The sequence below is a fragment of the Eurosta solidaginis genome, chromosome 3 (assembly GCF_040869045.1).
Source record: "Eurosta solidaginis isolate ZX-2024a chromosome 3, ASM4086904v1, whole genome shotgun sequence".
Classification (NCBI taxonomy): domain Eukaryota; kingdom Metazoa; phylum Arthropoda; class Insecta; order Diptera; family Tephritidae; genus Eurosta; species Eurosta solidaginis.
The window spans coordinates 40590498-40601894 of record NC_090321.1 but is presented as its reverse complement, the minus strand read 5'-3'; the positions used below and the strand labels follow the sequence as shown (position 1 = coordinate 40601894).

Genomic DNA, 11397 nt, shown 5'->3' with positions numbered 1-11397 from the left:
TGATGAGACATGCGCCATCTAGCGGAATTCGTTCAGCTTATGTGCTTTGTATGGAAAAAATAATACGCTTTTTAAGAAATTACTATTTCAAGTGCTATTTGTTGTAATTTCTTATATGTCTGCGAAACTCAAGCAACAATATTTAACTTTTCTTTTCCATTGTAATACCCTTTATAAAAATAAATTCTCCTACAAATATTAAGCGCGTGTAAAGCATCCATGAATTTAAACAAATTGAAGATTAATTTAAGCATTGGCGGCATTATAAAAACATTTTTAAACTAACAAATCGGTTTATTTCGACTTGATCGTTGGGTGTTAACGCACGGGTTTTGAACAGCGCGAATAAAAAAAGACACATTTTTAAAACGAAAAAATACGTTGAGGTTTGTTTGAAAAACGAAAGTGAATAAATAAGTGCGGTTGAGGGACTTTTTCGTAACGAACATCGTAATCGTAACGGAAGTGACATAAAGCCTGAGGCGGTGAAAAAAATTTATAATACTATTACAGGTGCGATATAAAAAAAAAAAAAAAAAATAAAAAAGTCAAAAAATTGATAAATAATGTAATAATCATAAATTTAATTTTGTTGTGATGCGTGTTGTTAGTAATTTTGAAACACAAAGTTGGTGCAAAAACAATTTTTTTTAACAATGGTGGAGTAAAATTGTGAACACTTTTCGTTCAAACATGATTTTTTGACTTACATTTCAATAAAAAAAAATACGAATGTTACGAAAAGCAAAATAATAAAAGGAATAAAAAATTTGGCGAGAGCTTACTCTTACCCGACCACTGCAGTGTTTTTCAGGCTGAACTTATAGATATCTGGGAAGCACCCCTCTATCTTGCTAACCTGCAGGTGACCAATTCTATTTCAATTTTCTCGGACAGCCAAACTGCCATAAATCACTGCAATGCAGTAACACCTCGTCAATAGTGGCACTGAAGTGTAGGGAAACCTTCAACAAACTGGCTGATAATTGCAACCTAAACATAATATGGGTTCCTGGCCACTGTGACATCTCAGGAAACTGCGCTGCGGATGAGCTAGCTAGGGAAGGCACCAACCTGCAAACAATAACCTCCGCTGGTTGGACAGCCCTCCTCTAAACACCTGCAAACACTGCCTGCGATCTCTATTCACGGATCAAGCAAACGCCAGATGGGCCATGGAACCTACATGTAGTATATCCAAGCAAATCTGGCCTAAGCTGGATGAAAAGAGATCGCAATCGGTGATATTGTTAAACAGTATCTCTATAAGCCCACTAGTGGGCCTTCTTACAGGGCACTGTCTCGTTGGCACTACGGTGCCTATATGGGCCTACAGACAAATGACTTCTGCCGCAGCTGTAGGGACGGGGAGGAGATAGAAAGCGTAGATCACTATCTGTGCCACTGTCCCGCACTGTCAAAAACCAGATACCAATGCCTCCACATACACTCCATTGGGTGCCTTACGGAGCTTGAATCTACAAACACAAACGACATCTTGCGTTTCATCAGGCAAACGCGCTGGTTTAGCCTCACTGGAGTGAAAACTTTCTTCTTCGCAAGTAGAGAAATAGGAAATAGGGGCCCCCACGTGGTAGCACAACGGGCCACAATGGCCTACGTGAGTCTCCGCTTGGACAGCGGAGGCAGCCACTTCAACCTAACCTAACCTAACCTAACCTTGGTTTATAGAAATATTTCGTAGTAATATAATAATTACTTATGCGCTAAAAATATAAATGAATATGTTAAAAAAAATTGCTAAGCAACTAAAAACACTAAAAATTAAATACATTCTTAAATTAAATATAATATATTAAATACATTATTAAATACATTCATAAATTTTTCGGAAAAAAATAAACAAATATATATATTTTTGTTGCATTTTTTACCAGTTTTGGTCCCATTAAAACTATTTTCTTAGCAAAATGTATGTATGCATGTCAACTTGTAATACGAACAATTTAGCGATTCATAAATTCTGCTATTCGTCGTATGTGTTATGTTCTAATCAAATTGGATATTGAAAACCATGGAAACAACTTAAAATAAACGACTTTACAACGAAACGAGACTTGTGAATTGCCCAAATGTAACTGGAAATAGTAAGATTTATTTAGGGGCTTAAGACAAACAAAAACGCGGTACTAAGATTTTTTTTGGCAGGCATATTGCAGGCGTGAGTTAAGGGCCAGTTAATGGTGACTTAACCATAACCTGATAAAATAGCTGATCGAACCAACCTTATGGAAATCAATGTAATCGATTAATGATGCCATACCAGAACGCTAAAGCCATAACCATATCATAACCAACCAATTGGTTTTTGGTTTTTCGCCATATCCATAACCTAAAAATATTTGAATTGGAGAATTTATTAACTTTTTGTATATTTTATTTATTGTTTTGGATACGTTTTGTCTAAGAGGCTTATTTTTTGTGGTATGTATATGTTTGTAATTTTTTGCGTTTTCTTCATTTTTGTGAAATTTTCACGATTTTTAGGTTAAGGCACCAATAACTGATGCCAATTTGATATGGATAAGTAGCGTTTTGGCTATGTCAACTTTAACTCGGGCTTTAGACATACACCGCAAACAGTGGCTTAAAAATTTTGAATATTTTAAAAACTGAAAAAGGAAAGAAAATAAGAAAGCAAATCAACTAAAAGAAGTTAAAAATTTGTTAAGTACATCCTGTTTTTGATATTAGAGAAAACTTATATAGTTAACAAAGGGCGATGGTTACTAGGACATATTTCTGAATTTTACTTATTCATCAGTTAGATTCTCGGGAGCTTAGTATTGAACTCGAAATCTACTACGTACATACTAATTCTATATGGTTTTTAATCCTTATTGTGTGGAATACTTACATATAAGCGCGCTCTCAAGGGTTTAGTAACACTGAATTTTTAGTGCTTTATAAGCAAAGTTTCTTCTTAGAGACTTATAGCAAAGCGAGCACCGGGGCCTTCATATGGCTGAGTAGGTATAGTATGAATGTTGGAGATATAGTATTGTCACAAATATTAGCAACACTAAGTGATACCCACATCACTAGTCTGATGCTAAGTAAATGAAGTCACAACAACAATAAAGCAGACAGTCACTTGTATCTACATAAACGAATCAATCATTATGTATACACATATGTACGTACACGCAGCGGAGAAGAAACGCACAACCACATGAATATATCTGAGATACTCCCGAAAGTATGCAATGAGAGAAGCTATTAAATCGTGCATCTGTAATTACAGCTGAGAAATTTATAGATGATAACTAACTAGTAAGTTCTGGAAATGGAAGCGGCTAGAAATATGTGAACGAGGAAACCGCACAGTATAAAAGCAGCAACAGTAGAGGCGCGATAATCAGTTTGAGTTAAGCAAGCTATCAGTAAGCGAAGTATAAGTGTTATTGCGAAGTACTTTAATAAAGGCCATTTTGCATTATTGAAGAGTGGAGTTATGTATTCAACAGTTTAGTGATTCGAACTTAGCAGAAGGTTGCAAATAAGAGGAATTGCAGTAAATTCGTTACAGTATGAAGTATGAATGTTGGGGAGTTCAATACGCAGCTCCCGAGAAGCTAAAATAATACGCATTAAGCCCTACCTAAGATTATAAACAAATTTCGTTAGCATTTCTTATATATAATTTCATATAACATTTATTCGAAAAACTTCGGAGCGCGGTAAAAAATAATTCGACGGGATTTTATAAAATCAAGACAAAGGTACTAAAATACAAAACTCTGGGATTTGTTCTACTGTTGCACCATGTAATTATAATTTTATTCCCTTTATCATTTTAATGATGAATATATTTAAAAAAAAACCAATATAATAATATTAGAAAAATAAATTAGAATAACCAGTTAAATAAAACAAATAATTCTTTTAACTAATCACCTAATTATTGAAAATAATTTTATTAATTTTGCAAATATGTTATTAGATATAGTAATCTGCTAGTTTCTCATATCAGTAAAATTTAAGGATTTTTCGTTGGTTTGAAGTAATTATTATAAAAAACTGGACTAGATAATTTTGTATGCTGTACGGATCAGTCTATTCTTTTTTTTTGTACTAAAAGTTATTATAAACCATCTTTATACTCACCCATTTTAACAAATTCTTTAAAATAGATGAAAATCACCATAAACAGAGTTTAATTAAAAAATCTTCAGTACATTCTATGGATCACCAAGATATATTACTGTTATTATTACTATTAGGCCTCGATGCACTGCGACCTTTATTTATATCTGTTGTGATTGACCTATCAGCCTATTATTGTGTGTGGAGGCTTTTAATGTATATAAGTAACTCTTCACACTTTTTACTCCATATCACGAAGGGATTAACAGTCACGTCACCTAAAAGGGAAAGTCTCTACCTTGACAGAGCGACGCATTCGCAGGGAATGTGAACCGACGTTTCATCCTCCAGCTCACAAAGGTGCCGGATAAGCATCTTCGTATACATTCTCTACCATAAACTTCTATTGCATGGATCTATACCTGAAAAATAGTGGGGTAGCATCCCATTATTATCGATTTCTTGAAGTTCGGTCCATGGGTGCAAGCTTCCATTTTTCCGTCACCAAATTTCGATTCATTCATGAACTGAACCATTAAGTCAGGTTTAGTATATATATTCACAATGAACACCTCAAAATTCCGCGATATTCCGAGCGTAGGCGCCATTGCACCATGTAGATGCAATACGGAATTTTTTATCGATTTCGTATGCCCTGTCATGTTTCCGCTCTTTAGCTCAGAGATAAATTGAAGTTTTAGTGCAGCAGGTATTGCCTGTTTCCTTATTAGAAGAGGGAAGGGAGGTATTCCCACTAACGCACTAAGTGTATCAGATCTCATCGCGCCCGTTATGCCAATACAAACTAGTCGATGAAGTTTGCTTAATTCTTTATAACTGTTCTTTGCGTGGTTTTCGGCCATCAAACTAAGGAAGCGTAGGGGGCTATTGGCTCACAACAGTAATAAAAGTCCAGTATAATATTTTGGAAGTTAGCCCCCATGTTTTGGCACAGAGTCTAGTGGAGGCAAAGAAAGCTCTTGTTGCTGCTTTGTTTAAGGTAGTAACCAGATGAGCATGCCACGTGTGGTTCTGACCACTGTAGCCCTTAAGTATTTTATGGCGCACACTTGAAGTGAGCAGTAGAGCAAACGATCTTTAGTCTTAAATATATAGGGACTCGCAACTCTTTCACGGGATTGCCAGCGCAATTTATAGCTTCTTCAACCCAACCTCACCTACTCGTGGCAAAACCTGTTTCTTTAGCGGACGAAGCTTTGGTGATTCCAAGTTCGATCAAAAAACTTGGCGTAGGGGGAAGGATGGCCTAGAAGGGTCCAATGTGGTAATATTAAATCTTTCTCAAGATGTTCAAGCTTGTACCTTAATAGTGTTTGTACCCAGAGCGTTCTGGATCTATATCCGGCAAACGACCATTAATATCGATAACACTCCCCAAAACCTTCGGGGGATATCTTTGTCGCTAAAACTATAAGAACATCTACATTAATTCGCAGGTCGGCAACCTAATTTGTGTTCGTAGCTGTAGCGAAATAGTTATAAATATATTTTCTTCATTGTATTGTAAATTTTGCGACGTTGTTGTTTTTTGTCGTATATTAAACTCCTACACGTCTTCCGCTGCGTTATATTTCATTTTTTTTAGTGTGGCTCTAAAAGTTATGTCTTCATTAAGCATGCGCCCTTGAACCTTTCCTCCAAAATGCTTGTTATCGTTCAAACCATTAATCTTCATAAAAATTATCACAATTTTTTAAAATTCAATTATAATGTTGACTTTGTTTCTACTTTGGAAGTAGTTGTTTTTTTTTTTTTAATATGACAAACCATTCCGTTATAGTTTAAAACAAATAATTAAATGTGTGTGCAAAACTCGTTCAGGGTATTCAAGATATCCACTCTTAGTTTTATCTACTCAATTTAAATTATTTAAATGTTTACAAATGAGGGCAGCTTCAGAAGGACAATAGCTTAGTAAATTACGATTATTAGCCTTTTTTTATTTTAGCAGTTCTATTACAGCATTATAATCTTTTCACAAAACGCGATTTAGAAATGCTTACGATTTCTACACAGTTTTTTATTTTTTACAAATATGGCAACTTTTGTCACACTTAACTCTAAAAATCTAAATCAAATCGTTGCTTATGACAACAGCTACATACTAATTAATTTTTGCAAAGACTCTCTTCGCCGTTATACTGAGAGAAAAAAGCTGGTAAATTCAACCGAGTTATGGGTCAATTCAACTAATATTACTGTCAGCTTTTATCCATCACAATTAGCTGTTGAATCAACTTTGCACAAATTTTTGATTCTGAATTGAGTTGTGAAATCAACAAAAAAGAGCTTATCAAATATAAGCCACAACTCTGTTAAAAAAATTCAATAAGGGAGTTCAGAATTTTGGAAACGTTGCTATAGCAAATATAACCAACCGATTGTGAGCAACTTTTGTTATTTTAAATTGTTTCTTTGCACTTTTTGTTTGGTTTTGTCAGTTGATGATTCAATATTGAAAAAATAAACTACGGTTTTGATGTTGCGTTTTTGCAATGACAAAGCAAATGCATATAGCCGTGTATTTTGTTAGTGTACTGTAAAGTATATGCTACGGAAGTTTGCAATGCAATGATGCCAGACCATTTGCACAAAATCCTGAACTCCCTTAATTTATGTACATTAGAATAACAGTGGCTGCTGATATGACAAAGGTTTCTGCGGCACGATAGTCTTAAGAGAAAATCAGTGAAAGTAAGTTTCTCTAAATATCTATGTCAATTATCTTTGCATTATACTCGATTCCAAACTAAGCTGGAAAAGGAACGTTGAGATGAGATTAAAGAAGCATTTTGGACGGAAATGGGGACTAGCACAACAAATATTTCATGGCAAGTACATCCCAGCCATTCGACCTGCTAACATATAAAGCTCTGGTCTGTTGGAAGGCGCTAGATAAAAAGAGTAATGAACAGACGGTCGGGAAGGTACAAACGAAGCGCTAAATATAATGTTTCACTTGACGCCTCTACAAGTCTTCGTGCAGGGATTAGCCGCAAAAGAGCTCTACGACTAAGAGAGTCCAACATGTGGATATCAGCTAAAGCACGGACACGCGACGACATGACATCACGGCGGTTTTGGACTTTCAGGTTCAGAACATACCGGCGGCTCGAAAAATGGAAAAGGGAACTGGAGCTGGGATGTACTCAACACATCTACAGTTAAGTCAATTATTCGGACTTCCTGACGCATGCAGTGTATTCCATGCCGAGGTCTATGCCATAGTCAGAGCAGCAATGCTGATTCAAGATAGTATCGGCTTGGACACCGACATAACGATCTTTGTTGAAAGCCAATCCGCCTTAAGGGCATTAAAGTCCAACATGATAAAATCAAATTTCGTGCGGAGGTGTCGAACCTCGCTGACTTCTATAAGGCATCTCAATATGTCCCCTTTGCAGGGTTCCTGGGCACAGCCGCATTGAAGTGAATGACCTCGCAGATGACATGGCTACAAAAGGTTCCGATTTACACAAAAGCGAGGTGGACAGCTCCGCCCAAATACCAACAGGCTCCCTCTGCAGAAGCTGTCAAGATGAGGAGGAAGAGTAATCGATCTACCACTTTCTCTGCCGATATCCGGGGCTTCAAAGAAGAAGGCTGTGATTTCTGGAAAGTGGACGTCTCCCTTCTACGAGTACTTGTGTTCATCAGGGAAAGCAAGTGGTTCATTGAGACCACTAGGAGGTAATGGGGTTAAACGAATGCTCCGCCACCCTGCACTTACTGAGGACACTCACAATGGACAAAAATTTCTCCGAGTGGAAGTGTGGGTAATACCCACGCACGCCCTCTTAACCTAACCTAAACAAAGTTTTTCTTTAAGATCAAATTATGCATTTGCATAATATTGACAGTTGCTCACTGTTGAAATGACCAATGAAATTAGCTCTTTTAGCAAAAAAAATCTGTTAGATCGATTAAGAATCCGTTCTGTTTATAGAATATTGCTAATTTGCAACAGTTTTTCTTCTTTTGAAATAATTAAACAAATTTGTTTTATTGACAAAAACTCTGTTCATCAACTGAATGTCTGTTAATTCAACAACATCAAACCTGATTTGTCGATTTTGCTAAATTCATTTCCTTCAGTGTAGCGTTAACTTCAACCAACTTTAGTACAAGTTAAAAATCACATTTCAAATATTTAATTTTTTATCTTATTATCATCTTCAATAGTGGCGATATCACTTATGGTGCATAAAACGTGGAGTGAATTTCATAAGGCCCGTGACCTAAACAGCTAACTTTCTGCTGTTCCAAATTCCCTCAAAAGCCTGTTTATTGGCTATGCGTACTAATTTTTTATATGTTTATTATCTTCTTATAGTTTGATCAATCAATGAACAAGCTTTTATTTGTTTATAGTTCTTTTTATGAATAAATGAATATTGTTATATACGATTTGTTAAAGTTACATATGTATACGTTTTTTTATTGCGCTTCTCAATTTTTTTTTTTTCTTCGTGAGCTTGATCTAGTAAGATCGACTTGCGAAAAACTCAACTTTTCGTTCTGCAAGTGGACCTATTTGAACCAGAGCAATCTCAGTAAGGTATAAATGAATAGGTCAGGGACCCAAACTGTTGTTACTTTTATAATGAAAAGCTTTTCAGAAAAAATTATTTTCGGACTTTTAATTTCTTAGTCCGAAATAACTTATTAAATCCGGTCTTTATAATTTTTTAAGACCTCTTGGTCTATTAAGCACTTTTTCTTTTTCACTTCACTACTAGTCCCTGCTCGGGCGCCACTCAAAGGATCAAGGATCCTTACCCTAAAAAAATTAAAGGGCCAACTTGCTCTGGACATAAAATAGGGTGGAGTGATACCCGATGGATTTTGTTGTTTTTTGTTTGTAATGGCCTAGCAATGAAAACTTGTCTTAATAAGAGTTAACCAAAACCACCAAATATTATTTTCGTAGGATGGCGTTTTGAGGTGCCCCCAGCCCCAAGAAGTTGAGAAAAATAATCGCGATTTTACAAATTTATACTTTGAAATGAGCTTGGCCTTGACGAGGGAGTTGGGTTGCAATTAATATGGGAACAATATCCATAGAGCGGCTCATCCAAATGAAAGGAATTTATTTTCCATACAGAATCCTTCTAGCCCTTCTTATTTCAACAGAAAGCGGTGTATCAAACTGTGTGGCGAAAAAATAGGTGCAAGGTTACTTTGGAGAAGTATAAATAAAGTACTATGGAAGTTAGTTTTAGTTTTTTTTTATGACAAATTTCTGGTATTACTTAAAAAAACTTTCAAACGACCACATAGGTTTCAAATTTAGACATTTTTAAGAATCTATTGGTAAAAGGTTCGTTTCATTTGGATAAGCCGTTTCATAGTTATAGGGCTAGACTTTTATAAGTCCTTAAAATATAAAAGTCCGGATTCAACTTTTATTTTTGGACTTTTAAAATAAAAGTCCGGAATCTACTTTTATTTGAGGATTTTTTGAAAAAAGTACGAGAAAGAATAAATATACATGATTCGGAATGAAAATGCTGTGGGTATCATCCATAATCATACATATAGGTCAATTTTTTGACAGGGACTTTTCCACACAAAAAATGAAAATAGTTATTAAAATGGATCCCTGGTAAAAATTAAAAATCGGACTTCCTTATTAAAACTATTATTCACTGCCATTAGGTAGATTCCGGAATGACCCGTTCCCGAAATGACGATTTCGGTATTTTTATGCAAAATTTTGTCTTCGGTATGAAATTAAACTCATTTTGTATACTGGGAATGATGTATGATTTCAATCTTGATGTTCTAAGCCAGCGTTCACGGAATGACGCTCTAATTTTAAACGACATCCAACTATAGCTGTAGTCATTGGTGCCGTTTGTCGTATCGCTGTAGTCGTATCCCTAACGTAATCAACTGTTTATCGTTACGACGGTAAACCAAAAACCAAATGGTTGGCTACGATGCGGTTACGACATAAGCGGCACCAATAACACTGGTCAACAACATTTTTGTACATGGGTCGTGCGTATATTTTTTTATTGCTTTTGCACCCAGAAATAAGAATATGAACATAAAAAAGTTTTTGATTTGGTTTTGTTCGAAAAAAATGAGAAAAGCAAAAAACATGAAAATTCATCAAAATTTAACATAGATTTGATTTATTCTAGTATAGTAAAAATCGGTTTAAGATTTATTCTTATAAATTTAGTTTTAGAATACAGTTCAAATGTTTAAAAATACTTTTTCCTGCTTTTTCTGCCATATTCGGTAACATTTTATCTTATTAACGTCCAAATATAGTCCCCCATCATGCTTTCCGTATACTGGCCTGGGTAGCGTTTCTAAAACTCCATTATATCTTGATGGAATCGCTCCCCGTATTCTTCTGAATAAGCTCCCATATTATCTTTGAATTTATCCAGATGTGAATGTAACATGTGCATCTTTAGCGACATTCTACATCCGATGGCGGAAAAATTCGTAATCATGCCAGTTATCAGCTCATCATAATTTTCATCCCTATGATTTCCAAGAAAGCCATGAACTACTGCCTTAAAACTGTTCCACGCTAGTTTCTCCTCATTGCGAAGTAGGTCGGGGAAAATATCGCAGTTCATAATTTTTTTTTGATTTGAGGGCCAACAAAGGCTCCAGCTTTAATTTTCGCCTCTGAGAGCTTTGGAAAAAAAGTCTGCAAATATTTGAAAGTTTAAAGTCAATATTAAGAGCCTTCACAAATTGTTTAATAAGGCCCAATTTAATATGCAAAGGCGGCATCAATATATTTTTAGGATCGATAATTGCTTCATGTTTAATATTAAATCTTCCTACTCCATACTCAGTACGTTCAGGCCAATGTTTTTGGCGATAGTGGGCGCATCATTTCTGCTATCCCATAGGCAAAGATAACAGGAGTGTTTGGTATATCCACCTTGCATTCCAGTAAAAAAAACAAACCATCTTGAAGTTTCCAATAACTTCCCATTTGTATTCCGTATATTTGATTGCAGTTAATAGCATTTTAATACTGTCATAATTTTCTTTGAGATGTATGGAATGTGTCAGTGGAATAGATGGAAATTTGTTCCCATTGTGTAGTAGAACTGCTTTTAGACTTTTTGTTGATTCATTTATATTACAAGGAATACCAATTGCTTCAAATAAACCTTTCACGTCATAGCAAAAACAGAGTCCATACCCCTTACTGTAGAAACAAGAAAATTCTTCATGACGCTTTCTTTGCCGAGATATTCGAACATCAGAAGTAAATAAATTTCGTTGTTTAAT

At 35.4% G+C, this 11397-nt stretch overlaps 1 protein-coding gene across 1 annotated transcript in view; it reads left to right on the top strand.

Moving 5' to 3' along the window:
- Positions 1 to 299: 299 nt before the first annotated feature.
- Positions 300 to 11397, top strand: part of CtsL2 (Cathepsin L2) — a 30647-nt gene continuing 19549 nt past the window's right edge. Inside the window, exon 1 of the mRNA XM_067777444.1 lies at positions 300 to 513. The gene's annotated coding sequence lies outside the window, so the exon portion shown is untranslated. The remainder of the gene's footprint in view (positions 514 to 11397) is intronic.